Source organism: Falco punctatus, assembly GCF_963210335.1.
Source record: "Falco punctatus genome assembly, chromosome: 3".
NCBI lineage: Eukaryota > Metazoa > Chordata > Aves > Falconiformes > Falconidae > Falco > Falco punctatus.
In genome coordinates this window covers 119,455,754-119,471,968 of record NC_137582.1, presented here as the reverse complement: position 1 = coordinate 119,471,968, position 16,215 = coordinate 119,455,754, and the positions used below count along the sequence as shown (strand labels likewise).

Sequence of the window (16,215 nt, the reverse complement as noted above, 5' to 3'; positions counted from 1 at the left end):
AGCTGCTGTGGTGTGTGTGACCTGGGGCTAAAGGAGGACTGTGCAGATTCGTGAAGGATAAACTGCTGTGACCGTTCAATCGAGTTCTTACGCAAGCCTAAGAATGTCCCTTGTTTAGTACAGGTTTGAGCTACAACAGATCTTCACTCAGCTGCAGGGGAAAAATGACAAAAACAAATCTTCCAAGCCAGCATTATTACAGGTGGAATTTTGCCTGTGTCAGCTAAGAAATTTGTGTAAATTCGGGTTTTAGCCATTTGCCTTCAGAATACCTGGTTCAGTACCTGAGTGTGCACGCACACACACACACTTACTTCAAGCGCTTTATGGAGACCCTGACCGAAGAGCTGTTTTTATTCTTCAGAAGCTGGTAAAGCATATAGAGATACTCATGAAAGCATATAAAGAAAGTCACGTAGGTACTTCTTCAAAGTTTACAGAGGGGAGAAAGTTGTTTCTAAGACATCAGGGTTCAAATGCATGTCAAATATATTTTTTTTTCCCATTATTATTACACAGCCTGCTATGTAATAGCATACTGTTGTAATGTTTTGGAATAAAAGGCATAAGTAAGATCTAGATCTCTAGAGACATCTGGTCAGTATTATGTTCCTCCCTGCAGCTTTTGTGGTCTGATGGAGAGGGCAGAAGCAAGCCCTCCATGTGAGATCCCCTGTGACTCCCACACCTCAAAAAGTAGAACAGGTTTCTTAAACTGTAGGGATGTATGATATATATATATATATGGAAATATACACATGTATATATTTACAGTGATGACTGACTGCTTTTTCTGAAAAACTGGCTGTTCCAGGAATGGCTGATCCCCTCCGAGAGGGATAGCTTGCTGCTGCGCTGCTGACTGTGCGCTGGAAGTGCAGGCTTTCTGCCCACATCCTGCATGTATTTGCATTTTTCTCTCCCTCCCTCTTCCCTTCCCTCTTTCCCAAGCTTAAAATAGATTTCCAGTATGAATTGGCCATCAATGGAATTCTTCTTTAGTGGTTAATTTATTCTTAATAGAAACTGGTGGGGTTTTTTCCCTGAAAAAAAAAAGGAACAATACATCTTCAGAGCAAGTTTGTAAGTGTCATGATTTTTCTACTAATTTATACTACATACTCCCCTTTTTAAATGTTAAATTACCTCATTGTATCTCTGAATATCATATATACTTGGGCCTGAAATTAAGCTTGCTGTATAGTTGTCAAAATGACCACAATTTGCTCTATGAAATGTCCTGATTGCATGTGTAATTCAAAGCAATCCTAATCTCTGTATAAACCAGCGCAGTCTGCTTAGGGGCAGAGTTTATGTATGCTGATTGAGCCTTCAGCGGGCTGATAGCGGATACACCTGCGTGTCGAAAAAGATGCATTAGGGATTTTCAAACTCCTGAATGCTAAAGAGAAAGGTGAAAGAAAGAAGAGACAAAAAGCTGTTTCACTACAGCAGAGGTTGCAAGGAAGGCTCAGGTTTGCCTATATATGTTTGTTCCAAGCCCCCTTGAAAGCTGCCTCAGTGCTACCTCTGAAGTGCAGTAGTCGGGTACCAGAAACTCTATTGCAAATACAGCTCCTGGTTAGACCTCGTGGTTCGTCCCGTTTCTTGCTGAAGGGTGTGATTGCAACAACCAAGATGCATCGTATTGGGAAAACCCCTTCATTGAAAGTAGCCCCATCCTGACAGTTTAATATCGTTCGTCTTTCTAAGAAATAGTTTTGCTGAAGGTATTTTAGCTACTTAGGAAGCCGTTGAGGAAAGTTGCTGTAAGTCTTCTGAAATACTCCAGAAGCCTGCGGCACTTTCTGGAGGACCCCAAGCTTTTGTGAACACTTGAATGCGGTTGATTCTTCTGTATGTGTCATTTGTTAACCAGTCTGTTATATGGCATAGAGACATTTATCTATTTAATATTCTTCATTTAACAATTAAGGCAGATGGTATGCTGCAACTAAAATACTTTTCAATTCTGAAAACTGTTTCAGAAAGGCAGGTATCAGCCTGCACCACAATGAACACCTTGTGCAAATGCGTACAGATTCCATAATGTGAGGCCCTGTATGTTACGTTACAAAGAATGTGTAAATTAAGGGTAGTTCATATATAATCTGCCTTTCTTGGTTAGTTATATATGATTTTAATGATCTGAATTCTGCCATTGTAGGCAAAAATAACTGTTCTCTGTTTAGTGTCAACCACAGTAATTTTGTAAATGAAAAAATACATCACAGTGAGTAATTTACTCAAAGAATGAAGGCTTTACTTCTGTCTGCATCATACCCATGAGCAGATCATAATTTACTCAAAATCATGCATAAGTAAATTTACCTTGAAACTGTTTTTCTAATATTTTTTAATCAACCTTGAGAATGAACCATCAAGTTTGACCTGAAAAGTTTAGCTGTGACTGAAATTATTATCTGTCATAAAACTATTGCTGTGTTCTACTGAACAAGCACAAAATAGTTCCCAGGGAGAGTTTCTTGCTCAGGGAACTCATGCTGATTTCCACAATTTGTTTTTCATTAACAAGTGATCTGCTCAGAGTTCCGTTTCTTCAATGATGGTGAAAAATGAACATTAGTAAGAAGGGAAAAAAAGTGTCATTGTGGAAACAGTTGTATAATTCTAGTTGTTGAGTCTTCACTGTGAAGTGACTGGCTCGGAACCAAGGCCAAACTGTTTAATTATTGCCCCAGAAGTATTCACCAGTCCAGAAGCACTCTGCGGTGTGTGGACGTATGCTCACCCAGCACTCTGGAATAAACATGCATGTTTTCTTCACGTTTATTGTTACTGAAAAGTAGGGTTTGCTGTGTTTTCACCCCAGTTATCCTCCAAAGTTTCTTCGGTTTAAACTTCCAAAGGTAGGAGTGTAACCGTTTCCGACACAGTGTGCCTCCTGAGCAGGTCACGGTGATGAACAGAGAAGTAGCCAGTGCCAAAGGCTGGCTGGCCATGGCCCAGAGCACCCCGCTCCCGGTAGCCCCGTGTGCTCGGTATTTACTGTCAATGCTTTCAAGGCCCCCGAGACCTGCCGGGGCACCCACTCAAGACAGACATTTTTCCTTAACATTTGTATGGCTACGAGAAATTCCTCCTAGAAATTCCTAGATGTCTGACTGATAGGCTTCTTCACAGTCATTTCTGCAAAAGGCATCCTTTGGAGATTGCAGCTGTTCAGAAAAGCGTATTATTTGATATAGCAGTACCAAAATAATTAATGCACATTGAGCTAATGAAGCCCTCACAGGCCCTGGACCTCTGGCTGGTTAGGGTTTGCAGACTCCTGTGCAGATCTGTAAAAAAACCCAAAAAAACCGAAAACCAAACAAAAAAAAAAAAAAAAAAAAAAAAACCAAAGAAACCCAAAACCAAAAACCAAAAACTGCACAGCTGCAGTTCTCTGCTCGTGAGAACTTGTTCTTCACCTGTTACTCAAAGAAAGGCCATCAGCAGCTTTTCTTCTCCTTTTCTTCTTTTCTTCCTTTTCTTCTTTTCCGTGTTGTGATTTTACACCTTTTAGGCATTGCATGAAAAACGAAGCCACATCTAATACCGGGAAGTAGAGACTATTTCCAAATGAAATTCTAGAATTGTTCTGTAAATGAGTTTCTATACATTCTTTTAGATCATCTGGACTCTTGCTAGAATATGGCCCTGAAGTATTAATATGAATGCGTCTCCTCATGTTTGGAGATAGAAAATGACCATAAACGTGTGTATTAACTCTAATAATAATCATAATCTTAATCCTAATAATAATGTGCTTCAGCATTGATAACATTTTTGATATGTTGTTATGGCAGAAGTGGTTTATTTTACTTCATTAAGTTTGCTTAAGGTATTTTTTGATTAGCTTTTGAGTTTGGTTCATTTGCTGTAACAAATGAAGAGTTTGATCAACCATCTGAACAGAAGCTGGAATGCAACCAGTCAATTTTTTCCCAGAGTGAACTTTTTCCTTACTTGGGAATTTTGCATTTCTTCCTCAAGCTTCTAAAAGTTCGCAGAAAATTATTCCTGGTTTCCTCAGCTTCAGTCATGTCGTGGGAGCTTGTGGTTAAATATATGTGCTTAATAACAGTAAATAAATTCTTACGTTTTATTTTGACTCCTGAATAAAAATGTTCATCATGTTGGTGAAAGTAAGCAATCACATTCTATTTAATGGCAAAAAAGAATTTTACATATCACCCTGCAGGAGCTGAGGAATCTATTTTCATTATAACAAACATTGATTTTGCATTTAAAAGTCTCATTATTTGAGATAATGACTGTTAGGTTTCTTAGTTATTCTTCTGGTTCCTAAATCATTAAAATCCTAACAGTTAAAGAGCAAATAGGAATGCAAAAGACCCCAAACTGTATTAAGATCTATTCTCATTTTGTCTGTAATAAAAATTACGGTCATCTTTAAAGCAGATATATACTGTCAGAAAATGATCTTATTTATTTTGAGCACATTTGAGTGGCACCTGTATTTTTGCTTATAGAAACATCACCAAATCTGAAGGTATTGATTTTTGGATTAACATCAGTGGAATTAATACGGGGGCTCCTGGGGGCCTTGTTCATCAGTGCATTACTCCAGTCTCTTGGCAGGGTAATTCCAGCTGCGCGGACTCGGGGAAGCTGTCCCCGCGCGTCTTGCGGTTGGGCCACGTAAAACAAATCCCTGCAGCACGTGCATGTGTAAAGACGTGTGTTACACGTGCTCTCCCCCTCAAATAATTCCGACGGTGGACTTGTTGGGGAGGGGGTCTTGTTTGTTTTCCCTTTTGTAGGCAGAGTGCTACTTTGAATAATTCCGAGGTGATGTTTGGGTGGGTTTTTTTAATGGGCCTGGAAGGAAGCCGGTCCCCTCTCGTGCTCTCCCCTTCCCCCACCGCCTCTCCTCAGCGCTGTGGCTGCGTGGGCTTTAATGTATTCCGTATAATGTTAGGGGCTAGCTGAATGTACCTTCCCATCAACAGCACGATGAATTATTGACGTGAGGGATGCTCCCCGGTGTATACTTTTCCAAGGTTATACTCTCTGATATTAGATATTTATTCGGCATAAGGTAGGGATAAGAACCTCATTGCCACATTATGTCTGACACAATCAAGTTTTGGGGAATTTCAACAATATTAGAAGATTTGTATAATGTATTCTTTTAGAGGCAGAGGCTCAGCTTTAAACAAAGCATAATCCCTCCTGCATATCATTTCCAACCTAATGCAGGGAGAGGAAGCGGGACCGTAATGCTATCTGCATCATTTCCCTTTTGTGTTCAGTTGCAAGGACTATTCACCTAATATTCAAAATCCGTGTATTCATTAAATGGAACAGAATGATGGAAAAACTGGGAAAAGTTAAGAAAATAATGAAATAGATTTTCATGAAAGTGGCATAAAATTGAGTTATTACATCTAGATATGTGATAAAGTATTTGGAAATAATTAAATAGTTGATATCCACTACCTTTCACAGTGCTTCAATGCTGCAGTTTTAGTATTTTTGATGCTAATGTTATTCCTAATTTCTTTGAATCAAATATTTTTTATTTTTATGTTTTTGCTCTCTGTAACAAAAGGGTCTTGTGAGCACTTCATTCATTTTGTCACCCAGTCTCTCCTTGTCAGCCGCTTTGTTAGCCTAAGCCTCTAGGGTTTGTATCCTGGGCAGTGGACCTTTTGTACTCCTCACGCTATACTCTTAGACAATAGGGGGGGAAAATAAATCTTCTGTGACAAGTTTACTTAAAGGGTCACTATCACATTAAATAAGCGTACAAATATACCCACAAGTAATATTACTCTTCTTGAAATTTTGGAAAAAGATGTTTTTTCTTGGTACCATCAATTAACACCCTCATCTGCTTGTGGTGCAGTAATTGTGCAAATCACATATTTCACACATATTTCTTTACACAGCACTTTTCAAATGCTAGGGAAGCAAGTTAGTTATTCTACCGTTTATTTTTAGTCAGCATTCAGGGTCTGAATGTTGTGTGCTGCCCCAGTGGGAGACTGGGATGCAAATATTGAAAGGGAGCATTTGGGCTTAAAACAGACAGTTCTATTTCTAGTGAATTGTTTATGGAAAGAGGCCAGAAAAGCATATTTGCTAATGATGAATGTTGCAAGTTAAAGAACATAAACAAAACTAAACATTTTAATGAGATGAACCTAGTCTTTTTCAGAAGAAATTCTATTAAAAGACGAGGTCCTCAGATCTGTCTGGTTCTTCCTTTCCTTTTTATTTTATGCAACTTTATAAATTCACTTAATGTAATTATCTTTGGTGAATAATTTAGCAGATTTTAGTGTGATAATAGAACTTGAGTGGTTTTATAGGCATCTTCATGTCTTATTAAATCAAGTTGTTTATAAGTAATTCCAGTTATTTGTTTATGACATTCTTAGTAAGAGAGAGATTGAGATCTCATGATAAAGGTTGAAGAAAAGAACACAGAATTACATATTTAGAAAACATGCTGATAGAGAAAGTACTGCTTAATTTGTTAACTGGCTATTTAAACTAGATTAGTAAATGAGGTTTTGGTAATGTTTCTATAGCTACACACACACACAGTCATACGTATGTGCATTAATTTCATATGCGCTTTTCAGTCAGCATATGAATGCCGAGGAAATCCTCTGAAATAGTAGGAAAAGCCATGACAGCGGATCTGCCAGATCTTTGTAGTGCCAAATACATCTGTGTGATAGTCATTACCACCTTCACGCAAAATAATCTGTTCTAAGGTTGCAATTCTCAGCTTACAGCAGCTCTTGCAGGTCCCAGCAGCTTCTACGGGGGTTACTCTGTTGCTGTTCCCGTGCTTTCAGCTTTCCTGTGAATCTGTCTCTATATTAATTAATTACACTGAGGACATTGTTTGGGGTTAGAGTTCTTTGTTGTGTTGTTTTGTAATACTGTTTTGTTTTGTTGAAAAGAAACCCTCAGCACTGAGGAAAGGGCCCAGGAAGTAATTGGATGTTAATGAATGGAGGAGGGTAAATATCTTACTAGGAGAAAACACTTTTTTTTTCTACTTGAAGTCCACTTTCTCTAGTGCTTCTGGGTGTTTTCCTGCAGAATTTGTTTGGGGTGTATTCTAGGGTATCATAAATCTGTGATCTAATATTTTAATCAATATGCACACTGCCCACTTGAAATTTGGGTCCCATTGTGCTGGACATCTTACCAAGGTATGCATGTCTGACTCCATCGGAGGAACCGACAGCTTAAAAGTACTAGCAAAATAGTCAGTAACACCAAAAAAACCCAAGGGTGAGCCTGAGTCAGTCATATAGTTCTGCAGTAGCTGTTTGGGAAGCTTTATTAGCATTTTTTTCTTTTTTATTGGGGTTTTGTTCAGGTGCATCAGCATTTTTAAACTCTGTCGAGGAATTCTAGAGATGTTTATTGGCTCTGAGGATTTTCTGTGACCTATAACGCCATTTGATGTGGCATCTGACAGATTTTTGAGAAAGGCATGGAGAAGATGCTGCATGCCTGAGCATGGGGCCCCCCTTACCTCTACTGTCATACCTGCAAGACATTCCACATCGCGTACCTTCTGTTTTCCATCCTTGGGACTCATGCTGCTAGACACTGAACAGAGTCAGGGTGCATGTAAGAGCTGCCTTCAGCCATGAATCTCTCTTGATCTCTGGTTTACTTTACCAGTTGACAGCTTGGGCTTCGTAAGTCTTATTTTTCTTACTTTTTTTGAAGGTGGCAACACCACTGCAGCTACTGGGAAGCCAGTTCCTCCTGGTGGGAGCCACCCAGCTGGGTCTTCACCTTTGATTCCTAAGGAATGCTGCAGGGTCTGTTGCCGGAATCCTGGCTGATACTTTGCACCCCTGCCACGTTTGTATGTTACAGCAGAAAGCGTGCCCTTCTCTGTTTCAGGGATAAGGGGAGGACTCCAAGTATACATAAAGTTAAATCTTCATCCCCGTTTCTGGATGCAGATGGCAATCATTCTCTTTGACATTTCTTTATTCTACTGCGAGTCAGAATTGCTTGGCAACCTCTTAAAGTTTTGTTGGAGTCTTTGTCTTGGCACCCTTATGAGTTTTGTGGCCTTTGTCCTGGGGTCTGCACTTGCAGCCATCACTTCTCAGAGGCCTGTGCAGTCAGCTCTTGCTGCGGTTTGTGGCTAGAAGCTTCTCTGGCTTCCAGTTTGGAGAGCAGCGTTCCTACGGCTGGGTTGTTCATGATTCCCGTCTGCAATTCCTTTCTGCCCTCTTTGGTTGCATGCTGTGGTGGTTGTCTTACTCATCCTGTTCCCAAGACTCATGACCTTCAAGCTGCACTTGATTCTGAGTTCTCTGGACATTCGTGTTAACCAGACAATCCTGCCATGGGACCTAACTGCAGATTGTGACCTGTGCTGTCTCACCTAGAGGCATAGATGTATATATGTGTTTTTATTGTCTCCTGTTGTGTAGCTGTAACTCGCCTTCTGGTGCCCTGGACATCTGCAGTAGAAGCATTCACAGATTTCAGGTACAGTCACTGTATCAGAGCCTGGGAACTTCTTGGCATCAGCTCACAGTTTGAAACAGTTTGGGGGGACTTCCCATCAACCATTACGAAACTGATTTAATTGTCTTTAGCTTACCTGAAATGTCCAGAGCAGTTTATCTAGCCTTCCCTGTTGGAAGAGTGCAGGTTTAATCTCCTCTTATACTCAAAAGTACGCATTCAGAGTGTTCCTCATGTAGCTTTTCCTATTTATTGAATTTTCTACTCTTCCAAAGTCCTGGGAAATTCTTGTTTGGTCAACTGCACATTCATTGCTGTACAGTTTGTTGGCACAAGACCTATTAATTGCTTACAATGCAATTTATAAATGCTATTAAATATTCCCACCAAAGATTCTTTATTAAATGTGTTTCCCCAACTCACTGTTCAGATGGTGAAAATTCCCTTGTGCTGGAAATGTTACTTGTTCAAGACACACCACTAAGCAGACAACTAGTTTACCCCTGTTCTACTTGCGCTAATAATAAATTTGATTATTTTAGCAAAGGTCTCTGAGCTCTGCAGGAAGGAAGCAAAAGGACTGTGCCACTGTCGTCTCATCCTCACAGTAAAATTCCCTGCCAAACAAAAGTCATTCAAACTGTATTTGAGTTGCAGTTTGGAGAAGGCGCTTGCTTCTTGAACTTAAACACTGATCGTTACCAGGAATAAATAGTTTTAAAAAAAAAACAAACCTGCAGAACAGTAGTAACACTATTCACATAGTGGCTGAATTTCTCATCTCAGTGAGTACAGTTTATGAAGCCTTTCTGAGAGGCACTAAAGCCTAAAGATTAACTTTGTGTCTGTGCAGCCCAGTGTGGGGTTCTAGGACCTGTTGGACTGAACATATCACATTGCACTTGCACTTATGTGTACTGACAATTAGTAATGAGAATGTTCTGTGTGCTTACAGGAACACTTTCCACCTGAAGATTTCCAAACACTTCCCAGGCCTAGGGATCTTTCTTCCTTCACAGCCAAGGACACAGTAGTACAAAGGACACCTGAGATTCCATAGTGGGCTAATGGCAGAAACAAGATCTCTGTTTCTGACACCAACGTAGCCTTTTCTAGTCACTGGGTAATGTTGCTGCAGTAATGTTTGCTCACCACTTTCTTTGTGCCACACTTACAAAAAGTGGGGTTTTTTCCCAGGTCTTTGGCCTATGCCAAATCAAGAAGCTTGCCTCCAGCAACATTTATTTGTTTTCCCCCTCTAGCACTGTGGCTGTTCAGGCTTGGTGACAGATCATTTGTTTTTCACCTGTACTATGCATACTGAGTTTTCAGGTTAGATGTTTGAGTCACCATTTGCAACAAATGTGTGTGCCACCAGCCAGCCTCCCTGCTATTAGACCAGCAGTGATTGCAAAGAGAAAATATTAGTTAGTCTATCAGAGGAAAATATTGCTTATCTATCAGAACCCTTTTCCTACCTCCCAGCCTACTCCAGCAAAAAGATACAGACATAATTTGTAGAAGACATATTTAAAGGAACTGTGGGGTGTAAGTAGAGGACACCTTGAATGATGTCCATCATTGGCTTCATAGTCTTCTGTGGGCAGCTCAATGAATGAGATGGACATTGTGGGAACAGAACAGGCAGAAATATTTGTGTTGTTGAGGGGAAAGGGGCATTTATTTCACTTCTAGGAATATACCAGAAAAAAGTAAAAAATTGCCCCAAGAACTACTGAAACAGTTCTGTATGTTGCAGAAATATAAAACCGTGTGAAAAAGAAACAGAGGCTTGAGGCACTGGGAAACACCTGGCAGAACTAGCCCAAGGAGTTGGGTGGCTGCTGTTGAGTACAGTCATGTCCCAAAGCTGGAAGCAAGTGGGAAATTAATAAATCACTTCTCGAGCTCTCGGTAATCAGCAGCTGATGATATTTTTCTGGGCCTGGGGAAAAGAAGCTCTTTAGTTGAAGAGAAAACATGGGACAGGAACAGGGATGGTGTTTCTGAGCCTGCAGGAGGCTGGAATCATGTCTGCAGAGGTGCATCCCTCTGCCAAGGGTTTGCCGCCTGCTTTCCCTCTCCGCCTTAGGCTGCTGCGAGCACCTTGCCATTTGTTCTTGCCTTTTCTTCTGTGTCTGGGACTGCTTCCCTCACCGCTGCCGGCCGGTCCATAGACCAACACAAGGGGTCCAGTGTTTGACCAGTATTCGTCGTGTTTCAGGCTCCAGTTCCCTCCTTGCCCGGATTTGGCCACCTGGCAGCAGGGAGCCTATTTAAAGGCTTTGCGTGCTGGAGGGCTGTGGTTGTGCCCAGCACCCCCCAGCTCAGCAGCAGATTTACTCGTTTATAGGGCTGCTGAACACGTCACTCCTTAACCTCTGTGCTTCTTCACCGAGTTTTTCCTGCAGTAATGCTCTCTTCCAATAACTTTTAAACACACTTTGTTTTTCCAAGATATGATTTTGCATTGCAGTTTTGGGGGTTTTATTCTGCGTTTTGGCTTTATGTTTGTCAAGACCAAGGTTAAGAGTTTTGGGTGGGTTGTGATGATGCGATTCCCGCTCTGTTTATTGAAGCTGCAAGTAGCAGCAGGGGGAAACGCAACAATTCGTCATCAGCTGCTTCAGCCTCTCATCCCCCTGCTCTCTGTGTTCTGGGTTTTGCCCACTTCCAGTCTCACTCCCAAACCCATTCCCACTGTTCGGAGTGCTGCTTAGAGAATGGAAATTTCCATCTCATTGGTTCTGTTCAAAAGATTAACAAAACAAACCAACAAAACCCCACAAACTGGAATAAGAGGATTGCATCAGAGTAGACTATTTAAATTGTAAAAAAATTAAAAGTTGCATGGTTTGAGACTAGTCGTAGATTAAATTGCACTAACAAAGGAGATATTTCACAGATCAGATTTATATTATCAGAATCCTCTTCCTTCCTCCCAGCCCACTCCAACAAAAAGATACGGACATGATTTGTAGAAGACCTATTTAAAGGAACTATGGGGTGTAAATAGAGGACACTTTGAATGATGTCCGTCATTGGCTTTATGGTCTTCTGTGGGCAGTTCAATGAAGGAGATGGACATTGTGGGAGAATACATAAAAAATGGGAAGACGTCTGTGTTGAAATCATTTGCATCGAGAAATCATTTGTAACAGAGAACATCTGTTCCCCTGATTGATGCAGGTGGGACTTCTCTTTAACTGAGACTTAGTGCGGTGACCAGAGATGCTGGGTGCCTCTCTGCTGGGAACGTGGCACCTCAGACCTTTTCAGTGGGCACACGCTCACCTGTGTGTGCCTCCCACTTGACACCACACAAGGTTGGAGGATGTCAGAATTATCAGGTAATTTTGAGGATCTCAAAACACTCGAAACTGCAGGGACAGAGCCCACTGGAGGAAAGAAGAGTAGAATTTCTGTCCATCTCAAGAGTGGGAGTAGGAATGAGGTAGAAGGCATCTATTAAAGCTTGCAGGACACAGGAATACAAAGATAAATGGCTATAAACTAGGCATGAGCAGATACAGTCCTGAGGAAATACCTGTGCACTGTAGCCCACTCACAGTACGTTCACCTTTTCATACATATATTTGTGGTTTATATTAAAAAGGAGAACTAACAGCATTTTTGTAAACAACTTACTTTAAAATGCATTTATATAGTATGAGCTGTGTAGCTTAGGCCTGCATAGAAAAGGACTCAAAACATATTTCTGTTCTTGTGTCACTGTAAGGCGCACACATACTGGGCATTAGGAGCAAGTGTGATTTTAAATTTGTATTTTGACATTTGTTATTTTCTGTCACAACATGAAGGTTATTTAAGTGTAACTTTGCTGGGGAATATGTAGCAGAATGCTGTTCTCCATGGAAACCTTTTTTTGGTTTTTTTTGATGGGGGAAGGGTAGGGGGGAACTATATCAAATAATTTGGATTTATTGTGTCTCTTTTTTTGCTGTTTGTAACAGATCTCCTGTTTCTGGAGAGCATCGTGTTAGTCCTACGTGTAGTTTGGAGGAATTAGGCTAAGCTCTAATTTACACTTGTTTAACTACAGATGCATCCCCACTGCTATTTGTTTATCTCACATTTATTACACTCTTCCAAATTCAAGTTAAGCACTCAGGGGCTTTTTCTAGTAACACTAATGGAGGAGAATAGATGCATTATATGTGAATAATGTATTATGATGATACAATTTGGGTCTCTTAGCTCTAACCAAGACCAGTCCTGCCTTACATTATTTATAATTTACACACACCTTCCTGAACATTTTTATGTAAATATTTAATATAGAGAGTGAGTTAACTCTTTCGTTTGGGAGGTTTCCAGTCAAAAAACAGAAGAGAATGTGAGAGGGCAGGCAAACACTTCACCCAAACTAGGCAGATGGCCAGTCTTGTTTATTTACAGAAATTAGGAGAGAAACATGACATTTACAGAGGAAAAATGTATGCTGGCATAGCCCCAAATCCTTTTTACCTTTCTCCTTCCCAACTACTCTTATTAAATTGAGTGAATGTTGACTGCAGACAGTATATTTGTGGATGCTTGGCTGGTAGCATTTGCAACACAGTGGTTTTGTTCTTCAGTGTTTTCAGGCACATTTTGTCTTTTGGTGTTTTGCTCATTTTGTACCAATATATCCATCTGAGAAATGCAGCAGGGGTGCCCTCCAGACAGATCAGCAAACTCCCTTTCTTGCAGCCTCTCTAACATCTGAATTTACCAGCAAAGCAATTAGTCATTTCTTGGTGATCTTGTTTGCTCCTGTCGTCTTCTCTCTGACCCCAGGTATACACAGAATGAGAATAACATTCCACCACCACACGGCAAGATTTTAATTTTAAGTCTTTTAATGTGTCAGCTGGTGGACCCTTATTTTCCCCAGCTTCAGGAGCTGGGCTTACCCTCAACACTGATGGAGGAGCTAAAAGCTTTCCACTTGGAATCAGAACAGACAAACTCTTGAAAGTCACGGGAGAAATATTATGCGCAACATAGTCTTCCTGGGTCAGCTGTGTGAGCTACAGCAGCTGCTTGCAACAGAAAGAAATGTATTCTTGTGATACAGAGACTAGCAATAATACTGATTTTTCTTAAATTCTTCTCATTTGAGACATAAAAGAAGTTTGAACTCGTGAGGCTAATGAGTTCTACAGTCTAAAGTGAGTAGTTTTGGTAATCTTTTGACATTTTGAGACCACAAAGTGTCAATAAGAAGTGTGAAAGTCTTTGAAATGATGACATTCAGAGAGGGCCTTGGAATTATTACCAAGAAAGTTTTCATCTTTTTGTCCTCAAGACGTGTTATGAGCAGTATTGAATTGTTAGAGGCCACCGCACGTTCCTCTTGCTCGCTGGTTAGTAGAGCGCTGGGATTCAGGGGCCGTCGGTTCTGCCACGTGTGACTGGTGCACGCTCCGGCTAAGCCGGTATCTTACTTCTGACATCGGCAATGAGCAGATGCCGGGGAAGCGCGTGAGAGGCAGGACAAGGCTGGGCAAGGCTGTCCTGCTGTGAGCCCTGAGCAAAACAACCTGTCTTTGAAATCGGCTCTGCTTTGAGGAGCAGTGGGACCAGGTGACCTCTAAAGATCCTTTCCAATCCAAATGGGGGTATGATTTTAATTGTAAAGTGGTCTTTTCCCTCTTAGACGCTCTGGTTCGGGGGATTCCCTGGCATGACGTTGTATGTGGAAAATAGTGTGAGTTTGTCCGATCCCTTCTTAGTAGCTCTTTATAATTACTGCCTCCATGACAGCATGCGGCAATGAGCTTTACAAAGTAGTTATAAGCTGCAGGAAAAAAATGCTTCTTTCTTTGTCACAAATGCTCTCCTTAACCTTTTGGACATGTAGGGGGGAAGACAACTTGCTTTTGTGTTAGGGTAATGGTAAATAATCACTCATTTTCCCCAAACTGATTTACAGGCTCCTATCATTGTCCTCAGTTTCTCATTTTTGCAAGTTAAGCATCCTAATCTATTTTATCTCATAAAGACGGGAGGTGTTATTCCATACCACTTGAACATCTTTGTCGCTTTGTTGTACTTCTCTAGGTTTACTCTGTCCTTTTAGTGAGGAGCTGATGTGTAAAGTAGCACAATGGGGGGTGGGGGGTGTGCGCGTGTTTTCTTTTTCTCTTCTTGTTAAACAAAAGTATTGTCATCCACTGAAAGTCAGCAGAAATATAATTTTTTATTAAACTATTTTTCCCACTATCAGAGGGGTCTGTCAAGTTTTAAGAGCTCAGCTTGTCACCTTGGATGTGGTTTACATCTACTCTCATGTTTTGCTGCTGATGCAGCATCTGAAACCTCTATGAACGTCATACGTTTTAGATTAGTTTTTCACCTACTCTTTTAAGCTGGTTTGTGATGCATGATTAAAAAAAACCCCTGACTCTAAAATGATGAGGATAAAGTGCCCCGTTTATTGACATCCTCAGGCGTAAACGTTGGCATCAGGAAACACAAGAATGGTGAAGACTGTGTCTTTTGCAATATTACGTATTTTTGTGCATAGGACCAGCAAAATGCTACAACTGCCTTTAGGATGGATTTGAAAACCATAATAAACCCCAAACTTGTTCCTCATAACCAGGCAGAAGTTGTGTTTTACAGAAGTTGACGGATTATTTAACAGCATGTCAACTTGGCTGCACTTTGGCATTGAGCACATGATCTCTTTTAACTTCCTTGTATTGATTCAGGATCTCCAGATGGAGTATGCTGAGTCAGCACTGCTGGCTGCCTGCTTCCCTTTCTGTCTTGCCCCTGCCTCTGTGGAACGCTGTCGTATACTTAATATGTAAATTGCTGCCTCTTTTGAGCTTGGAGATCAGCATCTGTTTAGAGATGGGCTTAACTGTCTGTTCATAGGAGCACAAGTCTTCAGTCTTCTGAGGTAAATGATATTGATAATTAAAGCTAAAATTTGGTTGTGACAAAAGGGCAAGGTGTAGCTGGAACAGAAGAGGTTGGCTGATGGGCAGAAGTTTTGCACCCCGTACTTGGGTTCATCTGAGACACTTCACTTGCTTATTTCTGCAGAATTAAATCCTTGCTTAATGCACAGAGATTTGGGCTTTGTACAGGTGCGTTTCAATGGTGGGATGGAATACGGAAATTGAGAGCAGAATAAAACATGGGCCAGTTTTCCACTTTATAATGAGGAGAAAATCTAATGGCAAAGCCCAGTGAAGTAAGCAGTTGGTAGAGGCTCTGAGCAGATATGCTCTACTATGCTGTGTTGCCTACTGGTTCTCAGGGAAATGTTTGCAGTAGACATGTTAGACACTGCCAGCAAAGGTGTAAATAAAATCTTTTTGAAAAGCACTGGGTCTGTTGAAATAACGTCGATTGTCTTTACTAAGTGAATTTTTTTTTATTTATTTTTTTTTACTCTTACATACCTATCTGTTGATGGGAGTGCAGTCCCCTGCTATGACCAATAAGGCATGCCAGCCTCATGCATCCAGGGAAACTGAAGGAGTTAGCACGCCTGGAGTGTAAGTGTCTCATCTTGGGAAAATCATCTTTGTGAATATGGTGGATCTCTGTTGGAAACTAAATATTTATCCATGTGGATCCTTAGACTGGTCTAGCGTGGCTTTTCTAGTGTCGGTGCCATCCCTTTTATTCAGAGATGACAGAGTGGCCAATAAAAACCCTTTTCCTAAATTACCATCTCCCTTTACCTGCCTCTTGTAAGTTCTG

The 16,215-nt window shown here is 40.8% G+C and overlaps 1 protein-coding gene across 1 annotated transcript in view; it reads left to right on the top strand.

Annotated features, from left to right (window-relative positions):
- POU3F1 (POU class 3 homeobox 1) overlaps positions 1-16,215 on the top strand; it is a 178,460-nt gene that overhangs the window by 36,142 nt on the left and 126,103 nt on the right. Inside the window, exon 2 of the mRNA XM_080380702.1 lies at positions 3,530-9,613. The gene's annotated coding sequence lies outside the window, so the exon portion shown is untranslated. The remainder of the gene's footprint in view (positions 1-3,529; positions 9,614-16,215) is intronic.